The sequence below is a fragment of the Anopheles cruzii genome, chromosome 2, assembly GCF_943734635.1.
Source record: "Anopheles cruzii chromosome 2, idAnoCruzAS_RS32_06, whole genome shotgun sequence".
In the NCBI taxonomy this organism is placed as follows: Eukaryota; Metazoa; Arthropoda; class Insecta; order Diptera; family Culicidae; genus Anopheles; species Anopheles cruzii.
Window position 1 is genome coordinate 62,069,160 of NC_069144.1, and position 6,566 is coordinate 62,075,725.

Here is a 6,566-nt window from a genome sequence, read left to right on the forward strand (position 1 = left end):
ACATAAAATAAAATAAAATTTGACAGCTACAGCTAAAGATATCATATTGATATTCTACTTCTGCCTATGGTTAACCCATCACCTCTACCTAACAACAAAAGGTCTACAATATTCTCTCTCTTTTGCGGTCATCTCGTAGAGCCTAGTTCATCTAGTTATGCATTTATGCACGATTCACTTTCCCTGCACCAGGGGAAAACTTCCATTTCGGCACCAACAACAGCATCGCAAACCTCCCTCCCAAAACCAACAATCGCAAAGCCGATGGCTTGCGGGTACTACTACGCCAAGGGTACACTAGAATAAAAAAATGCTCCGACCATCTTTTCTTTGCCAGAGCCTTTGCTGCAGGCAAAATATCAACTTCGCGGAGAAGGAAACGCTAGCCAAAAACGCTGAAAAAACAGCACGGTCCGATAAACACCTCGTGAATAGATTAGGCCCAGTTCCTGGCCGACTTAGAAAACGATACAGAACCGAGCATACCGGAGGGCCGCACGCTATACTCGACCACACCACCGACCACATACCGACTGCGATCAACGAAGAAAATCGTGTTGCTGAGGTCACCATATGCTTGATCCAAACGTTCATACGAGCTGTGCGAGGATTCGTCGCCTATTCTCAAAAAAGTACATCGTCTGAGCTACGAAGCTGTTTAATTGCAGGAACTAGACATAAACCATGAATTATGGCTGCATACGACTATATTTCTATTGACTTTGGTTCAGTGATCACACGCCCCAATGTGTGCGTGTGTCCTCCGAAAAATTTTTCGTTTTATTTATAAAACTCACAAGTAACTGAACGGAACTAATGGATCATCCTAACCCGTCAATCCAGACGGTAGGCCAATGTGTACAAAGTATCGCCTAGTTCACCGTAGTCGATACAGACACAACAGGAAGGGCACCATAATAAATTGCGAGGTTAGACCGGTCTGGTCTGGATTAAGGGTTAATATCTAAATATCATATAATTGTTTTAGCAGCATATGAATATATTTAAATTCAATTAACCTAATCGTCACACTGCGGGGCGTAAAACAGTTACCATTTGGTGTTATCTTATATCTATATATTAGTATCGTGATGCAATGCAACCGACGTGTGCACGAGGCTAAGGAAAGAATAAAATAGACTGAATTTGAATGAGGTTTAGTGCGTAGATTGTGAAAACAACATTTTTTGTTTATCACCTTCAACGAAAACGTATAAGCTTCAAAGCATTCTGGGAACAGAACCTCCGTCTTGATTATGATCTTTCAAACAAGTAATGGTTTGACAGACTTGACGATGGCAAACGGCAGCTGTCTTATGCATCTATACCAACAAAATGACGTTCGATAACATAAAACACAGAACACGCAAAAAGCGCGTTTGGTCAGTTCAGCACATCTTAGTATCCTGTTAGCAGAAGAAACGAGGTAAGTCAATCAAATACATTTGTCATCCGCAATTAAAGCTCCACCAGTTATCAAGCTATGGTAAAAGAACAAAAGTTCAAACTGAATTGCCTACAAAAAGTCATTTTCATAAACGATGACAGAGAACTTATATATTCAGCTTCTTTAAGATGCTCTAAAAAAATGCTTAATGCTCTTAATGCTCTCTGAGATTTCACAAAAAAGAAAACAGGTAGAAGGAATAAGATTTTTTTCAATTTGTCAAAACTATTTAGCTATAACCTATGCAGCACCAAGTTCCAACCTTACCAATGCTTCTTGCCGAAAAAATTACGGACCATTTAATGTTTTTAACATTGATTACGGTAATGTTTTTAGTACTCAAGACTAACGATTTAGTGAGGAGTATCAGTTTCACGTTCCGATTTCTACGCGCTAAGAGAGCGGAGAGGTGAAATTTGCCATATACTACAGATGAATTAAAGCGCAATGTCACACTGCTTCATCGTTCCTTGATCGAATTATTTGAAAATTGAAAGTTAACCAGCATCATCAACCCTACCGGTGACCGCACGCTTGCCCGCTGTAACGCGGAACATTGACACGCGGGTGCTCATGAGTCAGTTCGTGACATTGAAAGTCGCCGACGCTGGCAAGGAGTCTGGCCATGTTCTATAGCATGGGTGCAGGGTTGTTTAAGCTACCCACATTGTTTGTTTGCAATGTTTGCGCCTGTCTTTGAAAGCGAGACCATTGAACATTAACGATCGCGTTGCTGTCGAGCTGATGAGTCACGTTTTACATAAGAGATACTATGGATCATCGATCTGGGAAAGCTTTTGTAATTAGATAATTTCACCTTCAGTCAACCGCCGGACTCTGTCGTTCAAATCACAACTGGGGTAGAGCGTTGAGAGCGTAGAGCACACTAGAAGCGTTGCGAAACTCGGCAATTTTCATCTTGGTTGTCGCAGAGGTGATGTTTGGGTTGTTTCAAACTGTTTTGCATCATTTACACATGCTCATAAGCCTTCGATATTGGATGATATTGCTAAAAAAACTTTCTTCGAACAACCAAAAGTAATTGTAACCGTTACTTTATACAATATTTGACCAAGAGAAACTTGAAATCAGAATCTCATGAAACTCATTGTATTGCTCAATGTTTCATTTTGTAACTACCACAACCCGAAAATTCTCCATTCTACTCAATATTTCATTTGCGCTATGCTTAACTGGTTCAAAAAAAGCTTATCCAAGTTATTAAACAATATGTTTAAAGTAGTTTTTTTATTGTATTGTCATGCATCTGCCAACATTGTTTTCATTTTTATCAACTCTTGAACCAAGAAAGAACCGCAAGACTACTGGCAGAGTGTCGATGTTTTAGTGAGCGTGATCCTATTCCGCAAAACATAAGTCAATGTCACTATCAATAATAAGCCCGTTGGCCAAGGTCGACTTAATGATAAACGCACAATAGTTGCATATGCGGCGCAAACCGTTTTTCTTCCTCACCACTGTTATTGTGAGTCGCATTTACAATTATGAGGGTGATCATTTTTTATCGTTAATGTATCGTCCACGAAAACTGTGCAGTTCATTCGAACGCGTGTCCATCTTAAAAGAAAGCCAGTTCTGCACCTCCCTCTGCCCATCGTCATCATAAAGCTTGTGTTGATTGAATGTGAACCCCACTTACTATCAGGTAAATAGCGGGAATTTCAGTTTCTTGTGTCAAGTGTCACTTGTCTCCGTAGTTTGACGCTAAAGACTAGGTGCAGAGCGATACAAAATAACTATACACACCTCCAAACGCAACTACAGTTTATTGCGTTGTTTGGTCGCCAAGGCAATGTTCGATACGACCAAAAAATATAAAATTCCTTCGGCCGTGGACTCTTCGACGCACAGGCGACCTCCGACTGCACTGATGCTAATCCACTCTGTTTCTTAAATTTTGCTTTCCTTTTTACCGCACATAATGTGCGATCGGCTGCTGGAAGTCGTACTGTTAACCATACTCAGCTAACGATTGGTACCATCGACCAATCGATCCATTGCATGCTGCCATCCCTAACGGTCCGTCAGTCTCCCAAGGCAACCGTTAACAGCAAGGCAACAACCGTCCACGGCAGTATGGACCCCAAACACAGCGACAATCTGGCACTCCTCCATCACACTAAAGCCTTTCTTTCGGCACGCAGATTTTCTGGACTTTCGATTTCAATCGATCTGCGATCTTCGAACCGTCGTATGCCATTGCCGCCAACAACGATGAGCTGAACTACACTGATTGGCTGCCTGTTTAGAGAGTGCTATGCTGAGCCCGTAGACATTATGCCACACGAAGTGCTGTCCTGCGGCTTTCAGGTCTTCCTGTAGCTGCTCTAGCAGTGTGCGTCGGTTTAGCTACACGTCGCTACTTCGACTAACAAATCATATATGGTTATAATGATTTGAATTACGTTTCGTGATTCCTATCAAATGCTGTATGTTAGAGAGGGGGAAGTTTGGCCACTACAAATAGACTGAGATTTTGTGAAAAATCTGAGCGGAAAGATAGAAAGTTACCAGGAGCCAATCGAGGGGTCAAACGAGAAGCGCATCTCCCATAAGGCTGCCAATAATAGAAAATATCGGGCACATGAAAACTACTGTACGCCGGTATACGATTGCGCGCGCCGCATGGTTTTCACACAGTTAATCAAACGTCCCGTGCGTGCGAAACCCGCAATCGTGAAGATAAAATTGCGAAAGTCCCCTTAGCGCACCGTTTTGGGAAGGGCCACCTCGAACTTCGAACATGAAAACACGATTACATATTGTGAGAGAAAAAGAGAGACGAAGAGTGAAATTCATTATTTCCCGCGGACGACTTGCCGTGATGATGTTGTTAACCTCTTCAACCCCGAAAAGTCGGCTAATCTCTAACCTCCAATGAAGTTACCCTGTCATTGTTGAACCGAGACCAGATCTCTTTAATTCGGCACTAACGAAGCTGTCGATCGTAGTTTCGGCCCGTACAATGCATGGAAGCAAAACGAGTCTCACGATCGTTTAACGAATCGATACCGCCGGAGATAGGAGATTAGTTTAATTTGCGAGAAAATTGATTAGCAAAGCGAATGACATCCTCGACGAAAAACGTGTACAAAAAGTAGAAAGCTACCCCATAACAATGTGTGCTGTTCATGTCTCGAAAAGTTCTTTTTATACAACGCGCAAGCACTTATTTGTTACTTTCAAATTAATCCATAAATAAATAAATAGATACACAATAATAATAAAAATATTAAATTATAAACCAATAAATGATGTACTGTAATGGTTGAAGCAAACTGTCTTGAACTGCTGAACATAAACTGTCACCCATTACAAAAATTTGTCCAAATTCACAAACCTTAAACTTTATATCCATATTGTCGAAGGTGGAGTTTTCGGTAGCCACAGTTTCAATCTGACAATGTTTAAGGTCATCCTGCGATGCGGCCCTGCATGCATCAGAGACCATGCTGGCTATTCCTTGCATGGTACTGCTCGACTTGTTCATGACGGGTGTTTTGTTAGTTTCTTTTGAGTTGGCAAGAGCTTCCTGCTCCAATCGAAACTCTTCCGTCTCGAGCTTCAGTCGGGCTGAAGCGAGCGAAGAGTACGGTTCGCGATCATCTTTCGGTCGCAACTCTACCAGATGATCTTCTAAGTACCAGCAAGATGTACTGCTCGTCTGTAGAGTCGTTACTTCGATCTTCTGGTTAATGACAATCTTCTGCATAGAAGACGGTTCATCCGATACATTTGGGACAACGGTAGAATTGACTCCTCCAGACAGCACATCCTTGCAACGTCTCAGATAGCTCTTCATTTTTGAACGACTTTTACGTAGTTCTCCGCGACTGAGCGTTTAGCAAGCCCTGTCATTTGCCGAAGAACACTCAGCAGCATTCATTGCTATGACTTCCTCAAGCCCAGCCAAACTGAGATCGATGGCATGGCGACAGGAGTCGGGTACAATGGCTGTCGTTGAAATGGGCGAAATGTTCGCTGAAAGGTTCAGCGATTCATGAACATTCCAGGTTTGGCCGTCGAATGATTTTGTGCGGCGGGTGTTGGGAGAAACCTAAGGAAATAGAGAAAGATTATGGATACGTTTATAGTGCTATATGTTTAAGTCTAATGAGCATGCAAGCATGCTGCTGCTAAGATCCGCGAGGTGCGATGGGCTGATCCGGAAGGTTTTTTAGTCGGTAGAAATCCGGCATGGTAGTGGACCCAGAGCGAGCTGGGACCAGCCATCTTGTGAGGGCCCTCAGCTCCTCACACAGCGTTAGGGTAGCGTTGGAAGATTTTTCCCTCCCGTAACAACCAAAAAAAGTCACACACAAACAAACACTGTCGAAAGACAAAACACTTAGCACGTTTGCGAACGCTATGATCACCTTTAGGCAACCATTTCATCCGCAAAACGCGAAAAATGTACGGAGCACAACACAAAACAGCACCGCACTAGTCACTGACACTCTGACGATTGCAGCGAATACCGAAATTTGTTTGTAGGTGTGACGTATGTGCTGCCGAGTCGCGGAGGTAACCGTGGAGGGACCAGTTTTATAGGTAAAACTGAAACGGGAACGAGGAAGGTGGGATATAATACTAACACTTTGGCGGGGGGGTAGGGAGAAAAAACTTTGGAAAATCCTACAGGCCAAACGGTGCGTCGTACAGTGCTGAGACTTGTCTCATTCGAAAGAAGACAATCCAAATTATTTTACAAAAATTATAAATACTTCATACATTCACAACTTTATGAGTTATTAAACTTTTAAAACGTACCCCTTCGGGGGGCTGCGGGGATTTACTTTAAAAATTCTCCAGGTCGAACGGTTTGACGTACAGTGCCAGGAATCATTGCAATAGACTCTAATTAATGAGACAAATTTTTTAAAAATAATAACTCGATCGTACATAGCATACTTTTTGTGTAATTGACGATTAAAGTTTTGTGAAAATCCGTGGTACAAACTTTAAAAATTTCTACAGGCCGAACGGTTGGACGTACAGCGTTGCGGATATGTTTTTGATGGCAAAACAGATTTTAACGAATCTAGGAAAAATATCAAAAGTAGGTGTTATCTAAGAATGCAATAATTTTTGGATTTTA

At 42.1% G+C, this 6,566-nt stretch overlaps 1 protein-coding gene and 1 pseudogene across 1 annotated transcript in view; both read right to left on the reverse strand.

The window, feature by feature from the left end:
• Window positions 1-4,855, reverse strand: part of LOC128275282 (uncharacterized) — a 118,542-nt gene extending 113,687 nt beyond the window's left edge. The window contains exon 1 of the mRNA XM_053013737.1: window positions 4,809-4,855. The gene's annotated coding sequence lies outside the window, so the exon portion shown is untranslated. The remainder of the gene's footprint in view (window positions 1-4,808) is intronic.
• Window positions 4,171-5,525, reverse strand: LOC128267202 (uncharacterized; annotated as a pseudogene).
• Between the last annotated feature and the right edge of the window lie 1,041 nt (window positions 5,526-6,566).